This window comes from Astyanax mexicanus, chromosome 16 (genome assembly GCF_023375975.1).
Source record: "Astyanax mexicanus isolate ESR-SI-001 chromosome 16, AstMex3_surface, whole genome shotgun sequence".
Lineage (NCBI taxonomy): Eukaryota > Metazoa > Chordata > Actinopteri > Characiformes > Acestrorhamphidae > Astyanax > Astyanax mexicanus.
Genome location: NC_064423.1, coordinates 27,770,760 through 27,797,775, shown reverse-complemented (window position 1 = coordinate 27,797,775; position 27,016 = coordinate 27,770,760). Strand labels below are relative to the sequence as shown.

At 37.2% G+C, this 27,016-nt stretch overlaps 1 long non-coding RNA gene across 3 annotated transcripts in view; it reads left to right on the top strand.

The window, feature by feature from the left end:
- LOC111192533 (uncharacterized) overlaps positions 1–27,016 on the top strand; it is a 167,269-nt gene that overhangs the window by 94,280 nt on the left and 45,973 nt on the right. For 2 of the 3 annotated variants that reach the window (XR_007424727.1, XR_007424726.1), the window contains one exon: positions 14,263–14,325. The exons of the other annotated variant lie outside the window; for it this stretch is intronic. This is a non-coding gene — a long non-coding RNA (uncharacterized LOC111192533). The remainder of the gene's footprint in view (positions 1–14,262; positions 14,326–27,016) is intronic. 3 annotated transcript variants of the gene reach the window in all.

The window sequence follows — 27,016 nt, the reverse complement described above, 5'->3', positions numbered from 1 at the left end:
ACAATGAAGTGTTCTATTTTTTCACTCGGAACAAGAAAGTCGTGCTCTTAAAAACTGCATATCTGCCATTCCAGGTCCCACTTGAAGTTCTGCACAGTGCTCCTCTGATTCATACATCTGCTGGTACCCGCAGTCAGCGGCTGCCACTTACAAGGCATCCCCTTTTTTCCTGCTGAAAGGTTTTAAGGCTCAGGCACGATCCTAAAAGCATTATTAGGACCTGCAGAACTCTCACAGAAGCTCAGATATGGGTGCACTAGCATTAATGCACAGTTGAGCTGTCAGGAGTTTGGTGAGCAGCTGAAGGCTGACTGACAGCAGCTGCTCTCCGCTCTGTAAATGAGAGCAGTGCTGAGGAGCAGAGGACGGGAAAGATGATAAAAGAAGGCGTTGGATTTCTCCTCCTGTTAGGGTCCGGGTTCTCCTGACATGCCGAGCCTCCATGATCTCAGTTAGCTCACTGATCTGCTACTGCTGATCTTCCACTGTGAAACTGGAGGAATTCAGGTTGTGAAACGTTCATGCAAATGATCAGATTAATTTTTATGAGCAGATTTAACTTTCTGAAGTGCGGTGAACACACCTCCAAACTGCTATTTTTACATCTTGTTAAACGATTCTTCTTTCACACTTCATTAAAATAAGTGAATAAATTATTCTTTTGAGAAGATTCTTTCAGTCCAGCCCATAGCATTGTCTGATAGCTGAAGAGATGTTTTATAATGATGTCTTTAAACCCTTTGTGTGTAGAATATATTGATTTGGATTTAAATATTAAAAACAAGCACAACAACACATGGTGACTCCATGATGAACCATTTTACACCTGTATAACATTATCAACTTATTGCAAAATACACTCTCAACCTCCCAACTTCATACTGTTCTAGAATGTTCTGATTCAGTCATACTGGTCTAGAATGTTCTGATTCAGTCATACTGGTCTAGAATGCTCTTCTAGAATTTTCTGATTCGGTCATACTGGTCTAGAATGTTCTGATTCAGTCATACTGGTCTAGAATGCTGTTCTAGAATGTTCTGATTCGGTCATACTGGTCTAGAATGTTCTGATTCAGTCATACTGGTCTAGAATGCTGTTCTAGAATGTTCTGATTCGGCCATACTTTTCTAGAATGCTGTTCTAGAATGTTTTTATTCAGTCATGCTGTTCTAGAATATTCTGCTTCAGTCATACTGTTCTAGAATGTTCTGCTTCAGTCATACTGTTTAAGAATGCTGATCTAGAATGTTCTGCTTCAGTCATGCTGGTCTGGAATGCTGTTCTAGAATGTTCTGCTTCAGTCATACTGTTCTAGAATGTTCTGCTTCAGTCATATTGTTTAAGAATGCTGATCTAGAATGTTCTGCTTCAGTCATGCTGGTCTGGAATGTTCTGCTTCAGTCATTATATTCTGTCATGCTTTTCTAGAATGCTCTGCTTCAGTCATACTGGTCTAAAATTTTCTGCTTCAGTCATGCTGTTCTGTCATGCTGTTCTAGAATTTTCTGCTTCAGTCATGCTATTCTGTCATGCTGTTCTAGAATGTTCTGCTTCAGTCATGCTGTTCTAGATTGTTTTGCTTCAGTCATGCTGGTCTAGATTGTTCTGCTTCAGTCATGCCGTTCTAGAATGTTCTGCTTCAGTCATGCCGTTCTAGAATGTTCTGCTTCAGTCATGCTGTTCTTGAATGTAATTTAGAATCCTCATTTACACTTTTTTCTCAAATGTGTTCAGATTCATTGTTCTCAACTTGTCCACTTTATTTGTGTGGTTCCCAAATGTTCTTAGTGGATGCTGTTCTAGAATGTTATTCTTCCACTGGAGCCGCAGCAGAGACAGTGTTGTTTATAGCTGTAGTAATTATCAGGCTAATAAATCAGGTTAAATGGTGCCTGAACAGCGGTTTTGCCCAAATGAAAGGTTTATAATATTTGTTAGTTGGGTTGGATCAAGGTTGGATCTCGTTTTCACCACAAACAAATCTTTCTGGAGTTTTTTTGGACCCAGATTGAGACAACCTTCTCTCGAGGGCCTTGGTTTGTTTGTTTTGGTCCGCACCTGAGTGCAGTTACTGTTTTCACACCTGCTCAAACAAATCGCAACAAAAGTACAAATGAACCAGAGTACATTTTAAACAGACCAAATAGTGCTGGTTTGGAACTGCAAAACTCCAGAAGCAGAAACAAATCAGATAGTGTGTGTGAATACTGAGAAAATAGCTGAGAGGTAAGGTACACTTTCAATTCCCACATGCAGCAGCTGTAATGAGAAGGTGATGAACTGAACACCTTCCACACCTCCAAGCAAGAAATAAGGATTCTTATGTCAACATTTGTCTTTAGATTGTTCCAGCAAAATAACTCATACGCAAAAAAGAAACTATGAAAAGAAGAGAATGTGCATGAATATCATTAATGAGAAAGACTCATCCAAAAGTGTAGATTAGGCAGTTATTCTGTAACAACAGTGCAAATGTGGAGAATGTTTGAAAATGACGAGGAAGAGCTATGATAGCAGTGTGAGTGAGAGGAGAACATTATAGAAAAGAGAAGTGTGTGAATGGGGTACATATTCTTGAATTGTTTAAATATGAGGAAAACATTTGAGAACTGTGCTAACGGGGGACAGTGTGAAAGAGGAAAACTGTTTCAGAACAGTGTAAATGGTAGAGATCAATCTAGAATAGTAAATGGGGAGAGCATTCTCAAACAGCATGAGTAGGACGAATTCCAAAACGCTACCAATAGGCGAAGAACATTCTAGAATTTAAAGTTTAAATATGTGGAAAAAGTCCTAGAAACTGTGAAATGGGGAGGCTCTTCTAGAATACTGTTAACAAAAATATTTTTAAGAATGACTCAAGCACTCAACTGGCAGAGAGAAGTATAAATAAGTATGAGAAGAGTCTAGAACAGAATATAAATGGGAAGAGGACAATCTACAATCGGCAATAGGTGGCCTGCAGGCCTGCAAGCATGAAACATCTGGCCCGTAATGTTGTCGGAACTAGAATGAACAATAAGGAAAAAAATAAATTGCTTCTCTGGCAAACTTTTGTTTACATTCCTCCCCTGTCTCTCTGTCGCGCTCGGCGTGACTTCAGTTTCCACCGTTTTTATTTTTCCCCCCGTTCTTGAGCTCCTTATCTCTTTATAAGGGCATTATTTCCCGGCTGTGTCCCAATTCACTAGCTGGGGCTGAGGTACTGTATTGGACCACAACCCTGATGACACAGGTTTGATCCTGTGTGAGGAGCGGTGTGTTCATTTATTCCTTTTTTTTCTCCACTTTTTGGGATTTATCTGCTTTGAGATCAACAACCCTCTGGGCTGGAGAACTACTAGTCTGATGCACCAGATTTTTTTTTTGTGGCCCGCTACATAATGGCTTGAAAAAGCTTGGCCAAACTTAATTGCTGACCCCTGATCTACAATAGTATGAAGGGCAGGATTTAAGAGATGTTTGAATAGATGTAGAATATTCTAGTTTCATATGAATTAAGTGAACTTTTTCTGACCATGTGAACAAGGATTAAACATTCTAGAACAGTGTGAATGAGGCATACAGTATGTTCTAGAATGCTGCAAATATAAGGAAAACATTGTCAGCAAGAAGAGAACATTCTCAAACAGTGTCAAAGAGAGGAGAAGAATCTAGAACAGTGTAAAAGAAGCAGAACATTCTATAAAAGCATAAATAGGATTTGTTAACAGCTGGCTAAAAACTCTCCTGTTTATTTATCTGTCTGGCTGAACAGTGTTCTGAACTATGACCGTGGTCACTGGACGCTGTTCTCTTTAGTTCCTCTGGGTTTGGACAGGCAGGTGGTAGACTGGTTCCACTGCTGCCTCCAGCCTTCTTCTTCTGAACTGCTGCTTCTGTGCCAATTCTGAAGCTTAATACAACCAGCCTAATCCACCAATTACAGCCAAACCATTTAAAACCCGCAATTCATTCGCAATCACAGGGAGTAAAATTTGATTAAACGCTATTAGGATGAAAGGGAGCTGTGTGGAAACAAATAGACTTTAATCAGACATAACAAAACACTGTAATCCAATAATCCACCAAAAGATATCCCCCCCTATTTTTACTGCAAATTAACAACAAAACACATTCCTCCAAATGTACAGTTTGTACAAAATGATTACAGTCGTCAAACACATAAAAAAACATCTGCTAAACAACGTGGAAATAAAAACAGAGGTTATAAAAATGCCCCAGCTAACAGCTGCCAAAGAAGAAAATAAATAAATATGAAAGAACTGCAGAAGCGGTTAATTCGTATTTCTGCTGATGGCTTCCGGAAAACAGTGGGGGATAAAAAAAAAAAAAAATCATATTTTAACCATAAAGGCAGAGAGTGATCTAATTATAAATGACTGGATTAAATGCGTGCAGGCAGAAAGGCCACTGTTTTTATGTTAGCGCCCGCTCCTCTCATTCTGACCATCGCACACTTCTTTTAATCTTCTATCTCTGAGACACAGTCCACTGCACACACACCCCCAGAACCTTCCACCATTTATCAGTGTACATATTGACCAAAGACAGCCAAAGCAGCAGAAAAGAACAGGCCATAAAGCATTTAACATGGAAGAGACAATAAAGCATTGTGGTGCCTTCACTCCACTTCAGCATGCATTCACAATGCAGCTGTGCTAGTCTCAGAAACTCGATGCATACAATAATACTATTATTTCACAACTGCATCATTTTTTTCTCCTTAATCTGTGTTTAATCAAGCAACAACATAGCATTTTATAATGAAAATAACAGATTTAAATTTGTAATTATTACACTTATTATATCAGTTTTGTTCCTGAATCTCCCAGCTTGTCCAGAACAGTGTGTCCTTCAGTAGGGCTCTATTGTGAACTATATGTAGTATTTGACTATGCAAAGTATTTTACCAGTATAGTAAGTTATGCAAAGTATTTTACCAGTATAGTAAGTTAGATATAGGTAAGATATAGGTTAACATTCTGTTAAATTCTGTTAAATTATGACATATCAAAACAATAAAACGAATAAAATAAAATGGGGGCACACAAAATAATTAAATGGCAGTTTAGGGTAACTGTTAAGGTCAGAACTGTTTTTGAGGTAGCTGTGCTGTTACCTTAAAGGATGGTATGGAAATGCTCACACGTATAAGTTGTGAGGTGTTATCTTGTGAGTAATGCTGAACACTGATCAGCGTGCTCATGGCAGTTTGCCCTGAATTATCAGAGTCAAACTTCAGATCTATTAATACTACTATTAAACTAGGGGTAGTTTTTTTTTTTTTTTAAGTGGTACTGAAAATGCGTCTGATTTGTATCTAAACTGATTGAGTACCTACCGCCTGGTTGTCTTTGGACACGCAAGGATAATCAAACCTGGCCAAATCAGCGGGAACATCTTAAAAACTCCCACCAACAACAATCGAACCCATTACCTTCCAATCAGAAAAAGCCTGGATCTCTAGGTAAGGCAACACCTATCGCTCTAATTTCCATTCAGAATGCATTTCATGTGTAACAAATGAAAAATGAAAAGAGGTATTTAAAAGGATAGGATCTGTGTTTTCGAGGCAATTTGCTTTTTGTCACATCTGAGGCACGCCATCATTCACTGCACACTCATTTCAGCAACTGAGGGTGTTTTGGGTAATTTATTGCAACAGCGAATCTCATTACACTGACACAATGGAAGTTTCTTGGGCAAAAGCCTTAAACGTTCCCAACCCTGAAATGTTTACGTTTTAAATCAGACAATCTCCCAGCGTAATCATTCAGGTCTTTATACGCACATTTACAAAACAAGCACTTGCTTATCGAGTCTCTTTGAGACTGTTTATCTGAAGCATGAGCAGAACAGGATGAAGAGAACTTCCTCAAACAGCGTTCCGGTCTGTCAGATGTTAGTCTAACATTCCCCCTCATGCTAATCCAGACCTGAATATTTATACCCACAGTTGCCTTTATGAATATTTACGACCGGACAGTCAAAGGACCGTAATTTCATTAGCTTCATTTCCTCGACTCGGCAAATCTCCCGCAGTCACAAAATGTCATCAGCTTGGCAGACATTCCCGAGCTTTGGGTGGCTTTCTGAAAGAACTGGAACGAAATTCATTTGGTAGTTTTTCATCCTGTTAATCACACTTGAAAGAGTGACACACCAAACCAAACAAGCTCATATATTAATTATAGTAGGGTTTAATGCAGAAAGCACCACATACAGCACCACATCAGGTCATAACATTACAACTACTGATGTAAAGGGAAGTGCATAGAATTGATTATCTGGTTGCAGTTAGTGTTGCACTGATAGCGATACAGTCTCAGTGTCGGTGCTGGAGAGCTGACGCCTGACCGATGCCAGCAGCATGTCCTCAGTGTGGGATTATTATGAATATATTCAGTCATAGCTCTGAAACTTCAAATATGCAGTTGCTCAACCAGTAAATGCTGTTCTTTCAAGATGAATATCTTATTTGTAATACAGAACGCTGCCTTTACCAAAATAAAACAAAAAATGTAAAATGTAACACTGTAAATATAGTGCACATAGGTGCGCTACTGATTGAAATGAACCTAGTCAAACGTCTATTCCTATCCCAGCTACACAGATGCACCCTGCCCGTGTATGGCCCTCATTTGTTAAACACATACACATACACACAGACACGCTGCAGAGCAAAAACCCGACCTTTACCTCAACAATAAACAGAATAAAGAATAAAATAACATTACTTTTCCCTTAAATTAGCTGCAGGCGTACCTTCACAGCTTGAACACGCAGGTCAGTATCCTCTACTGAGACACGCAAAAGCGCTGTGCTGTAAACATAAAAACATGCCAAAGTCCGAGAGCACCTGCCTATTAAAGGAAATGGCAAGTAACACACTGATAGGTTTATTTCAGGTTACGTCTAAAACAATCCTAGAATTAATTGAGAGAATTAGCCTTATGCATGGTCCAAACTGTGCAAGGCATATTTTTTGCATGCACAAATACACACACACACACTCAGAATTTACTAGCAGGAAATGCTCTTCTGAATTTGATCAAAATTGAACAGAATAAGAATGAGTCCCGTGCAAACCAGGGGTGATGCACAGGAAGTATGAAAGACACGGTATAAAGCAAGTGTGTGTGTGTGTGTGTGTGTGTGTGTGTGTGTGTGTGTGTGTGTGTGTGTGTGTGTAGGTGTGTGTGAGAGAGAAAGCAGCAGTAGGGGGTAGACCCAGACGCTGGCCGCTGTGTTTGGGCTTTCAGTAAAAACTGCTGCCTGCTCTTTAATGAAAACTATATTTCACACCATGGGGGATAAAAAGTGTCCTCACACACACACACACACACACCTTGTCTCTGTACTGCTCAGTTTCTCACCCAAACACAAGGAACCAGTGCTGTTTCAGGTCGTGATCTGTGCAATAAGATTGTTCATTTGTTTAGGGAATGATCATCATTTTTATTTAAAACTTTAATTTAACCTACTAATACATCACCAACTACTGTGAAAATGACATCATAAGTACAGCTAATAGTTACTAATAGTAGCTAATGTTAATACTGTATATCAACATAAAACTACTGTTAATAATAACAATTAATAATATATCATCACATCAACACATTTCCAAAAAAAGTACTGGTTCACAGTAAATTTATGGGAGGCAATTACTTTTTTTGCATATTACCAGATTTGTTTGGATAGCTTTTATCCCTTAATGTATGAAATCATTATTTTTTTAATTTATTTTTGCATTTATTCAGGTTATTTTTAGTCTGTTATTAAAGTCAGTTTGATAATCCAAAAAATGTAAGTATGATAAAAAAAAGGAAAACTAAAGGAATTTAGTTTAGGAAAAGGAATAAGGGGGCAAATAGTTTTTCACAGCACTATAGTACACAGTACTATACTATTCTTAATAGTGCATCCCAATTGCGTAGTAATTACTAATACTGACTATTTTTTATATATAAAAATTGAGTACTTATATATCCATGATACTGTACATACTGATTGGTGTTTGTATGTGGTTACGATGTCAGCTAGACAGCACATATACAGTAACATGACAGTTTATCAGAAGCTCTCCTGTGTCAGCTCTGCAAACAGCATGGTCCAGTAGACAGGCTGTGTCTCTTGGACCTTCTCTATCAAAATCAATCTCTGTCAGAATGGAGGAGCGTTCTGAGCTGTAATCCCTGAAGTGGACCACCACAGATCCGCACACAGAGGAGAGCTGATGTACAGAGTGAAATATCTTCACTAGCATCCTCTACATATGTAGTAAATGAGTTTGCTAGTGTCTGTGTGTCTGAGGCATGATGTAAAAACATGTCTGCCGTGAAGTAAACAGTGTGAAAGATTGTCCTGCATTAAATTAGAATCAGGTGCAGAACATCAGCTGTTCTTTTTTGTTGTCAGGTTCATCAGACAGGGTTTTTGCGGGTCCTTAAAAAGTCTTAAAATGTCTTAAATTAAAATCTTAATAATTAAGGTCTTAAAATGTCTTAAATTTACTGTAAATTTGCTATAGGTATTATATTTTTAGATGGTGCCTTTAATGCCAGTTGGAAAACATATACTATCATTAGCAGGGAGTTACTGGGGAGAGAAATAAGGTTAGCGGAGAGCTAGCTTACATTTGTGGAGAGCTAGCTAACGGTAATAGGGAGGGAAGTAAGGTTAGCGGAGTTAACATTAGCGGCAAGCTAGCTAACATACTATGGTTAGAGGCAAGCTAGTTAACATTACTGTGGAGATAACTAAGGTTAGCGGAGAGCTAGCTAACATTAGCCTAGAGCTAGCTAACGTTAACAGGGAGAGAACTAAGGTTAGTGGAGTTATTATCAGTGGTAAGCTAGCTACCGTTACTGGGGAGAGAACTAAGTTTAGTGGCGTTAATATTAGTGGTGAGCTAGCTGTCATTACTGAGGAGAGAACTAAGGTTAGCGGAGTCAACATTAGCAGCGAGCTAGCTAACATACTAAAGTTGGCAGCGAGTTAGCCAAAATTACTGGGCAGAGAACTAAGGTTAGCTAGCTAACATTAGCGTAGAGCTAGCTAACAATAACAGGGAGAGAACTAAGGTTATCGGAGTTAACTTAAGCAGTGAGCTAGCTAGCATACCAACGTTATCAGCAAGTTAGCTACATAATTGGGGAGAAAACTAGTGTTAGCGGAGAGCTAGCTAACATTAGCGGTGAGCTAGCGAACATGCTAACATGTTCAGCATCACAATGGAACAAAATTGAAAAAGAAAATTTATAACAAATGAGAAATGTTAAGTTTTAATTTTCAATACAATAATTAATTTTCTACTTTGTAGTTATGACCACATTTTTGGGCCTTAAATTATATTTATTGAGGTCTTGAGGTCCTTAAGCTTATGATGATAATCGATATCACAACACACTTATACACTGAAGTCACAACATTATGGCAACCTCCTTATCAGCTCCACTGACCAGCGACCACTTTGCAGTTCTATAATTATTTTCTGTGGTTCTTCTGTGTCTTTGCATATTTAATTATTCTCCTTTCACCCTGTTCTTCAGTGGAGGACCCAACAGGTGTGTACTATCATGAGTAGATTAGACACAGAACTGCTACTAAATTTTTTAAACATCTCAACGTCGCTTCTGTACAGAGAATAGTCCACCAACCAGAAATTTCCACCCAACAGTGTTCTGCGGGGCAGTGCTTTTTTCTCTGACTTCACATCTTTTAAAAACTCCTACTTGAGTGCCTCCATACTTAAGAAAAGGAGCAAAACCTATTTTTCACAGGGTATAATTTAATTGGGGTCATTTTTACAGCTACTTTTACAGAATGTTAGTTCAATTTCTACTGACATAAAAATGATGGACATGGCACATTTGGATGGGACTAAAATCTGAAAATAATTATCTTACCACACATCCCCAGGTAAAACTAATCCCAGCTTGGTCAGACTTTTGTGCAGCATGTACTCTCAAGACAGGGGGTTAATTTGGTTTTCCATGGTGTTTGCCCCTGTACAACTCCTCTAATATGTAACACAGATGTACTTCATAACATCAAATCGCTTATGGTGAAAAAAACTAAACCAGCCCAGTTCCTTTCAGCTACAAGGGATTGAGTCTCTTTGGAATGGAAGGTTAATTCAGGGTTCACTGCAAAGCCAGAAATAATCCATTGCTCTCCCAGTCAGAGTGCAGAACCCTTTCACTTTCATTTAATTAAAGCTGAAGGCTCGTCATTTCCATTTGTAATAACTCAGCTCATAAAGAGGTGTGGGACTTGGAATGCGCACATTAATAGATCTTGTCTGATTTCTGGATGGAACAGTTAAGGAAACAGTGAGGAAAGTTAAGAAAGTTTACTTTTTCTGTGAGCATTTGGTTAATTCCCTTTGGTTAATGTTTTCTTTTATCAAAAACACACATTGTCCTCCTGGACAGCTGAACACATGCATTTGTTGACAAACTGAGAGATACAGAAGCAGCATCTAAAATAAGAGGAACTTGGTGTTGAAGTAGTAGAGCAATATTACAGAATTTTACCCCAAATATAATTTTGCATCATAATAAAGTTCAGACAAGAGGTCTTGTCCAGCTCCACCAAATTTTAGATATAATAGGGTTGGTCTCCCTATTACAGTCCAATGTACCAATAACAGGATTCTAAAACTTATTTTAAGGAACATATATTTCATAATGTTGCTGTATTACTAGAATATTCCAAAATATTTATACTTTGTCAGTAAAGACTATTAAATAAAATAAAATAATTTAAAAGAAATAAGCATTTTCACAAGAGGTTTTAGACATTTGTAGGTTTATACACAGACACAGACACAGACAAACACACCTCACCTTCTCCACTTGGCTGTACTGTCCCACTTTCTCTGCACTGTCCCGTATCTGACAGGCTAAAAGAGGACCCCCATTAATCCTGCATGCCCTGTGTTGTTAACCTCGCTAAACTATATGTGTGCATCAGTCACTGAGCGCACATAACCACTGCTATTTACAGAAGCCATGATGACTGATGGTGATGCATACACACACACACACACACACACAGCAAAGTATGCGTCTCCTTTAACATCCTGTAACACCATACTGCCCTGCTTTTGAACACAGAGGGAGAGAGAGAGAGAGCAAGATACAGGGAATAGGGGTGGAAATCACAGGGCTTCTCACAATACGATATCACGATACTTTACACATAAAACAATGATTCCTTGATTCTGTGATTCTGCGATACTCAATATTTTGTCCCACGTCTAACATTCAATTCAAGATTATTGTCATTATACTGGTACTGGTTGTACAGTACAACAAAACACTGGTAGGCTAGATCTCCAGTGCAGAATGACATTAGTGCAAAGATAGACATACATAGAAGACAGGCATAGTGCAAGACAAGACACAAGGTGTATAGACAGAGAGTACAATAGACAGCAGACAATAAATACAAGTATGCACATGGTGAAGCTATAACTAACTGTTATGAATATGTAGTCTAGTGATATTATCTGGTATGTGCATATTGTGAATAGTTCAGGATAGCTACTTAGTGTACCAGCACAGGTTTTCTATTTGGTAAAATCAAAGAAACTGTATATAGCTTTCTTACAGTATATATAACTGTAAGAAAGCTGTATATACTGTATACATAATTGTAATAGTGGAAGTGTTAAAGTGCATACAATCTCTGAACTGGTGGTGCTTAGTGTGTATGTAGTGAGCAAGTATTGATATTAGTAAAAGTATTAACAGTGGTAGTAGTAGCAGCAGCAGTAGCTTAATAATAGTAGTAGTAGAAGCAGTAGTAGTAGGGAGTAGTAAGAGTAATACTATTGGCAGAAGTAGTATTACTAGTAGTGGTAATAAAAGTAAAAAAGTAATAGTACTAATAGTATTGGTATTAGTAAAAGTTGGAATGGTGGTGCTGGTAGTAGCAGCAGCAGTAGTTTAATAATAGTAGCAGTAGAAGAAGTAGTAGTAGGGAGAGTAATAATATTGGCAGTAGTAGTATTAATAGTAGTGGTAATAAAAGTAAAAAAGTAATAGTACTATTAGTATTGGTATTAGTAAAAGTTGGAATGGTGGTGCTGGTAGTAGCAGCAGTAGTTTAATAATAGCAGCAGTAGAAGAAGCAGTAGTAGAGGTTGTATTCATTCAAGTAATAGTATAATAGTGTCAGTATTGATGGTAGTAATAATTGTATTGTAGCTGTAGTAGTAAAATATTCGAGAGTAGTAAGTTACGGTATTGATTGTAAAACTGGTAGTTTTAGCACAATAGTAGTAGTTCACAGTAGTATAAGTATTAGCTATAATAGTTTAAAGTTTTAATATTAGTGGTATTAGTAGTTGTATCAGTATATAAAAGCATATAGATATACTAGTTAATAATAGTTGTAGTTATACAAAAATTACATTATATTACATTACATTACATTACATTACATTACATTGTATTTAGTGGACGCTTTTATCCAAACGACTTTGATGGTTCAATGGTGGCAGTAGTAATAGCAATAGTGGTATTAGTAGTAGTGGTACTGATAACAGTAGTAGTGGTGGTAACAGTAGCATTTCAGGTTTTATGTTAGCAGTTGCATTAGTAATAATACATAATAATGGTCAATATATTGTCCAGTCTGTATGACCCATCTTGTGTGTAATCCTGTTCAGTCCAGTAGTAAAGAGCAGACAGGTGTTTGTGTGAACAGGTGTCCCAGCTTTAAGCCGGCTAGTAAATCAAACTTGAGAAGAATGAGGGGGGAAAAAAAAGTAAAAACAACTTACCTGTCTATACAGAGAGCCGCCGCCTTTCCTTACTAGACCTGCTAAAACCGATAATTCTTCAGAATCAGACTCCAATCTCAAGAGCTTTGGCTAAGATTATGGCGTCTCCTTTCCATTTGTCACCCCTTCTCTTTCAGATATCACCCACTGAACTGCCCCCGTAGCTCACCAGAACACACACCATTATCAGTGTTTTCTCATATCTGACAGGTGAAAATGGTTTGGTTGAAGGAAAAATAGGCACAGAATTCTGGCATTAAATCAATGGAGGACAATAAACAAACAAAAAAAAACTTGAAATTTCCCCCTTCATGTGTTTTCCCTGAGGTGCACTTACAAAAGTTTATGTGAATTTACTTTCTAAAAAACAGCCTTAATTATTTTTACTTCATTTCTTAACCTCTCACTGTTTTGCAGTTTTGTGGATAGAAACATTTAACATGTTATAATTTTAATGATTCAATTTAATTTTGATCCAATGAATACAGTGGCATTTCTGGATGGTTTTGAAACATGAATTCTTCTTTGTATAATACATTTGTAGAACTACTGGAATCGTTCCTGAACTCATGCAGTGATTTCTAGTACAGAATGTTGCTTGTTTTTTAATGAAGTGTCACCTGAGAGCCAGAAGAGCACCAGCACCCTGTATTGAGTGTCTACTTTGTTCCTTGTGCACAGTGATTTCTCCAAATCTTTTGATTCTCTAAATCTTTTGATTATATTATGTACTGTAGATAATGGGATATCCAAATCTTTGCACTTTATGTGGAGGAACATTTTACAGAATTTTTTCCACACGTGTCTAAAATGCTCTTTTTATATCCAGCCTTGTGATTTAGTTGCAAGTTGTTATTAGTACCTCTTACTTTTTCCAAACTTTTGTTGCATTGACCCTGAAATGCAGGAATAGATTTATATTATTTAATCAAATAAGGTTTAGTAGACAAAACATGAACTAAATTGGGTTCAGGGTGTCTGCAATTAAATAAAAGTCAAAGTAAATATTAGAAACACATACATTTTGTTTTATATGCATATACATTTTCCATACTGTCTTTTTTGTATACTAGCATTATAGTGTGAGTGTTTAGTTTACAATTGGGGTGCAGCCATTCATTTAATAATGAATGATGTCTCTCATATTTTTACATTATTATTAAGATTAAAGCTTTATTTTTCCTTGTTTGCCTCTGGTATAAATGAGGGTTTTGTCAGTAGCACTGAAACACTTTTTCACAGCATGGGAAACGGAGGGTCAACAATGAACAGAATGGTCAGATTTTTCCTGTGGGAAAAGAGATAAGTAAAGAAGCTTGAAGTGTGCTGAGTCCTGAGTGTACATCAGTCTCTGCTATAGATTACAGTAGAGCAGCTGTAGTGTTTAAACACCTACATATACACACACACACACACACACACACACCACCCTCAGTACAGTACAGATTCTGTTTCATTACAGAAACCAAGAAATGACTGTTTCAAGGACGAATGCTGTCCTCAAGACATCCCTCCTCCAGACATGGTAAGGAGATTCCCTTCCCTCTCATACACTCTGTCTCTCTCTCTCTCTCTCTCTCTCTCTCTCTCTCTCTCTCTCTTACACACACACACACACACACACTCACACACACACTTTAAGGCAACGCCCAGCTAAAGACAGATCAACATAAGAACACAGGGGGGATTTTGAGTTTCCATGGAAACTGCATGGGCATCTCCATCATACAAGATAGAGGGATGGTGGTGGAAAGTAAAAAAAAAAGAAGAAGAAGTGGGGGGGAGGGAAAAAGTGGGAATGGCTCACTCGTGTAAGTGTCGCACAGACGGTGGAGAAATCAGAGTGGACTGTTCCGAGTCGGGACCGAGAACCAAACGCAATAAATGTCACTTGTCACATCCTTTCATACAGAACAGCTTTTAATTAGTGTTTCTCCGTACCTGTGCATGCGCCACATTTTAAAGAGCATCGGAGAGAAAAAGAGAAAGAGAAAATAAAAAAGCAAGAGAGAAAGACAGACAGAGAGAGAGAGAAAGAGAGAGATGGAGCTGCAGGCAGAGAACCAGGCACTTAAAACTGCTTTACAAATTCTACACTCCACTCCAGAACCATACAGAGACTGAGCCTGACACCAGGCAGAATAGTCTGTACACTGAGGACAGCCTTAATGATCTAGGATTAGAGCAAGACACGGGTGGGAGAGAGAGGGAGAGAGAGAGAGAAAGAGAGAGGCAGGGAGAGAGGGAAAGGACAATTTAGGAGATACAAAAAATACATATGTTTTTAATCCAGCTTTACACACTTTAATGAAAAATCCAGTTCAGGTTTTGCTGGTAGCTGTTTTCAGATGGTCCAGGTAGTCACAAAGCTAGTAAAACAGTGCTTGACCAGCACAGTTTGGTTAGTTTGAATTGGTCAGACTATGTTATTTTTATTATTTTTTTTATTATTATTATTATTTTTTTTTTTTTTAGCAGAACCATGTGATTAAATATGAAAAATACTTTTTACACTTACATTGCCTTTTATCTAATTTTTATTCAAAAATAATGCACTCATGTGGAACTCATTTTATAGTTTGTCTGCTTAACTTCACTTCATTTGTTAATATACTTTAATTTCTGTATTCAGATGGGGCGATTTAGAGCTAATGATGAATTTAAACAAGTGACTGTAATCATGATTTGGTACAAAAGCAGCCTCCATAAAATACTGTGGGATCTTAGATTAACGTATGGTGCTTTCAGTGCTGTCCATGCATTTTTTAACAAGACAATGTAAAACCACAAGCTGCACACATTTCAAAAGTGTAGTTGTGGAAAAAGTCAAGGTACCGGACTAACCTGCCTGCAGCCCTGATCTGTTTCTAATGGAAAATGTGTGGAAAAGTTTCTACCAAAAAATATGAAAAATTCTGTAGCACATCTTAAGACATGTTTAGAATAAGACCTGAAACGCAACACAACAAAGTTAATACAATCTTTACCATCCCAAGCTTTTTTAGAATGTATTAAATGCAGGAATATATATATATAAACACACAAAAGTGGCAGTCCGTATTATTTAGTTTCTAAACTGAAAACAGAAGCATTTCTGAGTGGAAGGGATAAAATATTGTGTTTAATGGTACCAGTGTGCCACTAGGATGGATGAACAGCCCAAACCAAAGTCCATTTTAAACAGACCAATTAGTGCTGGTGTGAAAACACCCTCCTAAAAGGCTCTTTTGGCAACAAAGAGTGGGTCATCATTCAAAATATATATTTATTTGTTTTTTAGACTTTGCAACGATTCCTTGTTTTCTTCTGGTCCACTTAAAAAGTGATTTTAATTCAACAGCAGAAACACAGGATAGAGGGGGAAGTGAGTATTCCAGCAACCAATCTCCCATTTGCAGGAGTGATTAGTATGGTAATATTTGAAGGGAGGGCTCTAGACATAGAAGTGTTGAGCATGTATGTGTGAGTGTGTGTAAAATATAATCTCTTATTATTCCCAATTCTCACACAACTGATTAGCGTACGTGTGTTTTTAAACCACACACGCAGCGTGAGGAACACCACAGCAGCAGCAGTACTATTTAGACTGGGAGCGTATTAAGCCAAAGCCGTTCAGAATTGCTCACCGCCCGCTCTCTACATTGTCATTAGCAGGGCCAAATGAATCTCTGCTCAAATTAGGGCGGAGGATCCAGCCCAGCCCATCATGCTGTTTGTGTAATCGCTTCCTTTGTGGCGGTAATTAAGCCTGCACTTGAGGGATTTGCAAAGAAGGAAACGTTTCCGCATCTTATTTCCCTCGTTAGAGCGCTCGCTGCTGATGGACGAATACGAGGAGATTGCGATTGCGAACCTGCGAGGCCGACCGCGAGCCTTAAAGGCCAACGAGCACACGCAAATAAAAGTTTATAGGAACCGAGGGCTGAGGAGGAAAGGAAATGGTTGACCATCTTTCTTCTTCCTGTGTGGGCTTTCACTCTATAGATAATAACAGTCATTTCACTCCATCTGCCCTCAAAGCAGCCCTTCAATTCAACAGCCACAGCCTCAAACAGCCACAGTCAATATCCAGCTATGCTGATATGTTCCCATTCGTGACTCACTGACTCCAGGCCTTCTAAAGAGCCAATATTCACACTTTTCCAGTCACACTTTCTCTTACAGTCCCTCCAGTTTTAAGTAGTTACTGTGATGCACAAACTCAGAAGTAATTGACAATTATTTAGGGTAGCATGATGTGAGTTCCAAGACAGCTGTTTAGCTGTTTACCTGTTGTGGTACAACTGTATGGTACAAGCTCCAGATATCCAGCTCTAAGTAGGGGTGTGCGATATGACAATAACAGATCGTGAAGTATTATAAGGTGTCTACGATAAGCCATCACAGAAAAAACGCTGGATCGGTCTTACAAGCGCGAAGCCATGGAAGAAAACACAGCAGCAGAGTTAGTTCCTAAAAAAAAGGTTGACTTCAGTAATATGGACCTGGTTTGGATTTTCCCAAGCTGACGTTACACAAACAACAGTGATATGTAAAATTTGCACAGAGGTCGTTCTCATGTCAGATGGAAGCACAACAAATCTTTTTAACCACTTAAAGAGACGACATCCAAAACAGTACGTAACCAGCAGATTAACTACACCGCAGCTAGCAGAGGCTAATGCTACAGCCGGACCAAAACAAACAACGCTAACGCGGTCATTCGAGAGAGGCACTCCCTACCAGAAGAGAAGTAAATAATGGAGAGAGGTAACAGATATATTTTTAAATCACTTTTTACCTGGCAAAGGACATGGTTCCTTTTAAAACAGTGGAAAACAAGACAGAAATACTTTATTTTTTTCTTAAAAAAAAAATTAAAAAAAAGTTTTGTTCTAAATTACATTGTCAGCTAAGCAGTTAAGTCTTAAATCCTGTCAAAACATTGAATGCTAATAGTAATACTTAAATTACAGGAAGAGTTTTTTTTACAGCAATTTTTTATTTAACTGCTTTTATTTAATTGTTACTGTCTTGGTCTTGCCTTGTTATTTTTGTGGTAGGCTAAGTTTGCTGTTTAAACAGCAAGATTGCACGTTCCCTGAATGGTGTTTTTGTGTACCATTTTATACCAGTGTTAATGGATTAAAATCTGTTCAAAACGTGGCTTGGCCAAAATGGTTTGGTTTTTAGTGCTGTATTTAAGAATGGTTAGATTGTTTGATTGTACTCAGTCAACATGAAAAGAATCGTGATAAAATCGTTATCGTGATTATGAAGAAAAAAAATCGTGATATGATCATTTTGCCATATCGCCCACCCCTAGCTCTAAGGTATCACAATTACTTGTAATAAAATTATATGAATACTGTATGGTTTAGTGCCCACACATACATTCTAACTAAAAAGAAATTGTAAATGTTTGACACAGTTTACATTAAAAGGCTTAAATGGAATACATTGTGTTATGACACCTTCAAATTACACCTGAAGATGTTTTTTTTTTTTTTTTGTAATTTGACTTTCTAACTTCATTAGACATTAATATGGAGACGGTCAGCAGAACATTGGTGACTTTTATGCACCATGTGCCTCAGTACTTCCCTCAGCAACGGCACTCTGTAACATCTATCCAGACCTCATTAAGGTTATTCCCTCACAGCTCTAAGTCTTTCTCCTATTCCTGTGTTAAAGTAGAGTTAAAGTAAAAATATTTCCGTACCTCATTCAGCCCTCTGCTTCCTAAAGTATGAAAACTGGGTAAAATGAGAGATATTAAGGCTATGGAGTTGATTTTGTTCTACAAAATATTTTACAAGAAATTTAAATCTGAAAACATATATCAAATACACATTTTAAAGGTACTTGGTTAATTTAATTATACTTTAATTATCTTTAATTTTCATTATTTTGCTTTTCAAATTTCTTGTTTGCTTCTGCTTAATTTTTTTGGCTTTTGAGCATTTACCTTAAATCTCTATTGGTCACCTCATTTTGGACTGACAGGTGCACTGAAACCTATGTCTGGGATCTAGCCACTCCCACCTCGCCAGTTTTTTACCCATTTCCAAACATGGCAAAACAATCTGATTTCAATACACAGCAGCAATTAAATTGAATTTTTACTTTAAAATGTTAATTCAAATATTCAGATTAACTGCTGTATGGTTTGTATATATTGCAAATACTCTTCTTTCCCTGTAAGTATGTTTCCAGCTTTTTGACAAATCTGAATTCTTTATATTGTGTACCAAAAAGCATATGAAAAAAATATTAAATAGTTCTAAAAAATGTCTTTGAATATTTATATATGTCTGAACGTAGCAATTTAAAGTGTGAATCTTGCACATTTCTTAAATATAAAAAATAATATTTGTATTTGAGTAAAGTTATTTTTGCAGTTTCTATACATGACCTGGTTTACAGATAAGTATGTTTTTTTTAATTGTTAATGTTTACAGTCTACATTAAACTCATTCACACAACATGCCGCAAATTTCTCTTTCTACATAAAAGTTCATTCAGGGTGTGTGGAGGAACAGCAACCGCACAAACCCGAAAAATCAGAAAACAAACCCAAATGCTAACTGTTGCACTGCTGACTGTTCATAAAGCGTTTCCAGTGCACTACTATCGATCCTTCTTTTCATCTTCTTCCAGGTACTTCATTATGATGGTGCTGCTACAGGCATATTGATATTCGAAGATAACTTTATTTTCTGAAGCGCAAACCGCTCTGTCCTCTCAAAATAATAAAGATTTTCACTCCACCATGAAAAACTAAAACACAAACAAACCCTCCGCAGCTTTTCTTTCTCATTCTTTCTGTCACTGATTGTTTGTTCTTCATTCAGGCTGCTGCTGTTTATATATGAGCTGTTTTACTCATTGTGGAAGCCAGAGCTACTGGGGTTACAGTGGTCTTCAGTGGATCCTAGACATGATCAACTTTTGAGGCTGCCCTGATCTCTAGCAATGAAACATAAATACTGTACATAGTCAGTGTAAGATCATAAAAATTGTGTTAGATTTGTGTGTCTAAAACACATTTAACATTTCTCATGATTTCTTCAAGCTCACATGCCTTATGTCTTCTAATCAGAAATCTTTGACCCCCCTAGGCCTTTATGTTTAATATCTTTTAAGACTAGCGATGTAAGATAAATAGTACTTTTATTGTTATTTATATAAGATTTTACTTTAAACATATCACAAGGGATGCAGTTACTTGCATGCAGCAACACAGGGAGCTCTCCCTGCTGCAGACTGTGATCACATGACTGACATGACATAAGGCTGGAGGTAGAGCGAGGCAGAGGTTCACAGTGAAAGCACACGCAAAACTACTAATCAGCCAAATACTGAAATTTCTTCTTTATGAAGCTAAAAGTAATTTAGGATGTTCATTTTTTTGTGTTTCACATCATTATAGAAATATCCAACAGCAAAACTCCACTTTACCTTTTTTACATATATTGTACATCTTTATTTAAGACCCATTGCAGACCAAGAAAGGACACACAAGTTGCTAATTGCTATCAAACTACTAAAATGACGAGACTACAGTCTTATGCAATATTTTGGTTGTCGCTAGTGAGTCATTTTGATATACTTATTTACACTGAGGACATCAATTAATTACAGCAAACAAACTAGCAATAGTAATTAATGTTTAAGAATGTGGAGAAGTTTAACTCTGTAAAGAAAATTAATCTATAATGTCTTAGAAAATCAATCTAAACCTTTGCATTATATGTGTGAGATTATGGGTACTTGAATTTACTTAAAATGTAAATATATTAAATTTTTAGTTTTATTGGAAGTCAATTTAAGGAGTTTTTAAAGTATTTTCCATAAGCTTTTAATGTATTTTAATGTAAGTTTTAATGTATTTGGGGGAAATGCATTGTATTGTATTGCATTTTTATTTTAGAATGTTTTGAACATATTAAACTACATTTAAAACTTTTGTTTAAAAGTATCATTATTTTTTGTTTATATTATTTGGAGTGTGTTGTAAAAAAAAATCAGATTTATTGAAATAAAACTTATGATGAAGCTGTAAACAGTTGTAATCACTGTAATCAGTAGTTTCATATTAATTACAGATTTTTTTTTAATTAACTTTAATTAATAATCCAGTATTGTTCAATATTTCTAGCGCATCATATTTTGTTCTATAATTTCTGATTATAAAACTGTAGTAAATTATTATATAACTGTATACTCGCACGTACTCTGTGTAGCTGACATCACTCGTCTTTTCAATATGCAAGGCAACTTGTTGTTTTACTGGGTTAACTGCACTACCTCCATTACACACACAAAAAAGACCCTACTTCTATACTTTTATACTTTATTTTGTTGTTTTTATTGTATTTTTATCTGTATCATATTATCTTATCCTTTTTTGTAACTTCTAGGTACTGTGTGTGAGTTTTGGTAATTAGACTGTACTGATTGTAGTGATATTGATTCAAAAAGTATTTTCAGCACTGGAACGCTGACCAGAGCTTTGCACAAGACCAGCAGGTCCAGCCAAAATCCCACAGAACATTTTTGCCCACTGTAATCATTCCTGCGATTGAATCTCATTTGGACCAATATCTGTCTAAAGACTATCATCTTACTTTACTGAATGACGCAGGCCTTATCTCCCGGCTCGCCGGTCAAGCATCATAATATAAAATTCTCATGCGCTGCGCCGCTCCGCGCTGGCCTCTCCCCCGGCCGGGTCAGCTGTTGTTTGAGGTTATCTACAGAAAGCAGCTTGTCCGCTGACTCTGGGTCAGCAGTAATAGCTTTCTTATTTATCTAGGAGGGCCCATCATCCATGAAAAGTGCTGAAAGTGTGGGCAGAAAATGGCATCTGGGGTCCCGGGGTAGCCCGGTGCCGTGGCAGAGGCCGATCCATCACCGCGACCCTATCCGCAGATCTTAATAACTACTGGCACTCCCAACACCGGCATAGGCAGCACATCCTTTTCTGCCTCAGAGTGGATGATGGATGAAAGGTTCCAGCGAATATTAGACGAAAAGGGAGAAACGCATGTGTGTGTGTGCTGAGGAAGAGTTAGAACTAATGTGTGCGCCCAACTAGTAATAATACTGTCTAATAGAATGATTACATTAGGTTTTTTTTTAATATAATTTATATATAAAAAAAAAAAATCTGATTGTAATTTTAATTAAGTTTTAATTGGTTTTGGTGTTTCTTTAATGTTGTTTATATTACATTAAATTCATGGCCCCTTTGACACTAGCTACTTCAGTTTGGACCTAAACTTAAAAGACTCAGGGCCCTATTTTAGCGATCTATGGTGCATCAGTCAATTATGCATCACACAGCTGGATTTAGGGCGTGTCGGAGTGTTTTTGGTATCGTGCGGATGCTAAAAAAATACTCTGTGCACGTCTCGAAACACGCAAAAGGAATTAACTAATTCTCTTAATGTGTTTTGGGTGTAATGGGAAATAAACCAATCAGTGTGCCAGTAGTCATTCCCTTTAGAAGGCAGGTGCGCTCTGACTTTGGCGCGTTTGCATCTTAATAGCGCGGAACTTTGTGCATTGACCTGCGCATTCAGGCTGTGAAGGTATGCCAGGTACGCCAATGTTATTTTAGTTTTAATTCTGTTTATTGGTGGAATTTTATTTAAGTTTTAAATGGATGTGGTGTTTTTTATGGTGTTTATTAAATTAAATTGACAAAGTTATGTAGGTCTAATTTGTAGGTGTTGCTAGGTGGTTGCTACAGCATCCCAGATGGTTGCTGTGCTGCCTGAGGTGGGTGCTATGGGGATTCCAACTGGTTCATGTGGTATATCAGGTGGTTGCTATGGACATGCTTAGAAGATGCTCAAGTGTTGCTATAAATTTGCTAAAGTATCCCAGATAGTTGCTTTAGTGTCGCTATTGTATTTCCGGTGGTTGGTATGGGGATATTTTGGTATCCTAGGCGGTTGCTACATGGTTAGTTTGGTGTTGCTAAGTGATGGCTATGAAGTTGCGTCATTGTTGCCATGGTGTTGCATTGTAATTGCTATGTATTTGCTTCAGTGTCTCAGGTAGTTGCTACAAAGGTTGCTATGATATTCCAGATTGTTGCTACATGACAGCTATAGAGTTGTTAAAGTGGAGGCTATGGAGTTGCTCAGTGGTTAGGTTGCTGTGAGGTTGCTACGTGGTTGCTGTGCAGTCCATATAGTATCTCTAACAGGCAGTTGCCTCAGTATCTCAGGCAGTTATTAAGGTGTTGACAAGTGGTTGATGTGGAACCGCAATACATATTAAAATCAATATAGTAATACAGTTACTGTCTTTGCTGTCAGAACAACCGTTTATTTCCTAAACAGTATCAGTATAATCTGTGTAAAATTACTGTTTCTCAAGCAAGTTTAGACCACTTCTTTTGGTTTGTTAATGATAAAATTTAAAACTAAAGCACAACCACAAAAGTTGTGTGAAAAAGTCAGACTGGGCAATAAAGAAACAATATTTAATATAGATCACAATATTTACGCAATATTTATCATATTTTCATGTGCAGACAAAATTAATTAGAAAACGCTAATAGAATAGTACAGTTACACTCCCAGTCAAAAGTTTGGACACACCTTTTCATTCAGGGTTTTTTTTTCATTTCTATATTTCAGTATTGTAGATTAATATTAAAGACATGAAAACAGTTAATTGACACATATGAAATTACATAGTAAACAAAAAATATTTGGCCTTCACAATCCCCTGACCTAAACCCCACTGAGATGTTAATTTGGATGATCTGGAGTTTCACAGCATTCTACCTCATGAAGACACTGAGAAAATACGAAGATTGTGCAAATCTGTCCTCAAAGCTAAATATGGTACTTTAAAATATATTCTAATTTGTTTAATGTAAAATTAATTTTAAAAAAAGAAAAAGAAATAAAACATTTTAACGAAACAGTAAAAAAAAAAATACAGTATGTGGGAAGCAGCACAATAAGCACAAGAAAAGCAGCGTAGAGTAATAGTTGGAAAAGATGTGAGGGCACCAGACATTCAGATATAGAAAGAATAAGAATAGCACAAAGTGAGAATGTGTTTTTTACAGCGCTTCATACACCTGCAGTAGCACTAAACAACAAGTGAGAAAACAATTTCTGTACACAAATACTCTCAAACCTGTGATTTTCCCCCATTGTCTTTCCTGCTACTAACTTCAGAGCTGTTTATGGACACCCAGGCCCAATAAAACATATTTTATCTCCATCATAAGAAAAACTGCATGTGTAGAACAGAAGCATTCACATCTCTACAGCATTAAAACTCTTCACATTTACAAGACAAGGTCCCTCAGTGCAGCTCTAACTTTACTATATTCTGCTTCTATCATGTTTTAATGTTTTTCTTACTTCAGTATAATTCAGTCCTCTGTGCGCTGCTGATAAGGAGACATTATCCTTCGCTATTGTTACCTATTCATTAACTCCGTAAACACACTTCAGACCTAATCGCTGCTATCCTGCTGTGTATATGCATTAAACTTCTGCAAAATTAAACAAACATACATATTCATTAATGGCTAATGACTGCACAACTGCAGTTCCTGAACAAAACAGCTATCGGTAAAGACAAACTGAGTTAATTAGTCAGTTAATTAAGGGTGTAAACAGGTATGTGGTCTCAGAATTGGGCCAGTAAGTGTGTTTAATGCAGTGGATCTAAGGCATTTACTTTAATCAGGCCTTTACGGTTGTCCTTTACACATTTACTGTTGTTAAAAAATAAGCAAACAAATCTGAACTTTAATCAGAACAAATCAAAGTGTTGATTAGCCAGCATTAATCTGTGGTGATTGTTATAAAGCCACATCAAGAAAAAATCTTAAGGCAGAAATGCTAGGCAACAAATAGCACAACACATCATATTCTGACCCTTAATTTAACTGTTAACTGTTTAAGTCTCTGGGAACATATTCTTATATTGATTGTTTTGTATAATACTAAAGCATTCAGCAAAGTTTTAATATTTAAAAAATGTTTATGTAACACCCTTCAAAATCTTTTTACAGTGCAGCACTGAGCTTGAAGGAGATATATAGAGAGGGCAAATAGCTGTTAGAGCTTCTAGGTCTTCTAAGATTTGAATCTTCTTTGAAATCTAATTAGGACTATGTTTTAAAAATATTTGAGTCTTTTTAAAAACTGAATCAAACTTATGTGTTTAAGTCCATACTGCTGCTTGAGGACAGTCGGATTTCAGCACAACACCAGTTCTTTTTTCCTCTGGCTTTTTGAAAGACTGCCTCAAAACTTCTTGTAATTAGTCTAAAAGACGAAAATACCTTAAAAAAAAGGGTTTTCACTCTGCAATGAACCGGACCATGGTTCAGTAGCTCTGGACTGAGATCTCTTTTGGTTGGACCAAATTCTGGTTCTTTGGTCCGGACTGTAATTCATGGCTGGATTTAGGGTGGGTCATATGTTTTTAGTATTGTATACGCTTTGTGCAGCTAAAAACACACAAAAGGCATGAACTAATTCTCTTAATTAATCCTGGATGTGATTTGGGCGTAACGTGAAATAAACCAATCAGTGTGCTTTGACTTTGGCAGGTTCGTATCTTAACAGCGCGACACTTTGTGCATCTCAGCAGAGGATACTGACCTGCACGTTAAGGCTGTTAAGATACGCCAATGTTTTATACTTTATTTTGTTATTGTTGAGTTAGAAGTTGGGTTTGCGCTCTGAAGTGCGTCTGTGTGTGTTTGTAGAAATTGACTGTTGTCTAGGTTCATTTCAGTCAGTGGTGCACCTGTGTTTTCCACCGCCAAAAAAAAAACGCCAGAAATTTACCTGAACACACAACACTTCCAGACCACCACACTCATTAGTGTAGATATATACTCATGCCCTATATCAAATGTCCCGCACAGGGTGTAGGATAGGGCCCGAAAAGTCCTGACAAAACAAGGTAGTGAAAGTAAGTAAGAGTGTTAAAGCACTCTTAGATACACTGAGTAGATCTCAGATTACTTCACTCACCGAAATAGCTTTATTTCACTGAAGCTCTGCTGTTGTTTTCAAACAGTTAAAAAAAGGTACACAGAAAAAAATCAGCTACATGGTCTGATATGACGAAGATGATATTGTGTGTGGAGTGCTGTGTGTTTTTGTGACAATTCAATTAGATTTGATTTGTACACGCCGTATCTCGTACAGATCTGAGTCCTTAGTGCCTCCTATCCACTCCAAACACTACAAGCTCCATGTGATTTCCTCTCTCCTGTAACAGTCATGAGCCCCCCCGTCTCCCAGACCCGGTCACAGCTGACTGACCCTGGCTGCTTCCCATTCAGAAAGACATGTCGCTGTCCGTCTGAAAACAAGAGCCGTGCACCTTTATCTGAAATGATCAGAACATCTGCAGTGTCTCCACAGCGTGCAGAGTTACATACTGAATAATTACATTTAGTTCTTCATTACTTTTTAGGTTTCATTTTGCTGTGCTGGTGAGAGCATCTGAATTACACTGACTTGCCAAAAGTCATGAGATAGCAGTATGTAAATTAGTCACAAAGTGTTACTTTAGAAGACAGCTTAGGAATACCCATACTTGTATAAGGAGATATCATTTATTAAGACATTCATTTTCTGAGTGTAAATTTCCATCAGAATTTTCTATATTTCTGCGTAACTATGACCTAAAACATGTAATAAAGTTTACTGAGAGAAATGGTCCAATATTAAGTTGCTGAAAAATTGTGGTTCTTTGTGAGCTTGCTGACTCTTGCATGTCTTGCTCTTGGAGTGATCTTTGTTGGTCACCCACTCCTGGGGAGGATAACTATGGTTAAGAATTTCCTCCATTTGTAGACAGTCTGTCTGACTTTAGATTGGTAAAGTCTAAAGTCTATAGAGATGGCTTTTTCCAGCCTGATGAGCATCAACAACTCTTTTTCTGAGATCCTCAGAAATCTCTTTTTCTTGCCATGATGCTTAAAACATGAAACATGATACATAATGTCTCTTTATCTACTTTTAGAACCTGTTTTAGGTCATATTTATGCAGAAATATAGAAAATTCTAAAGTTCTCACAAACTTTCAAGCTCCACTGTAGATCTAAGCTAAGATGGTAAAAGCTAGGTCAAGTTGGTCGTAAATCTGGTCATCTAAGTAAAAAAAAAAAAACATATCCTATACTGGTGAAGCTGCTAGTTAAATAGCATGACCAACCTAACTAGTGGGTTGTA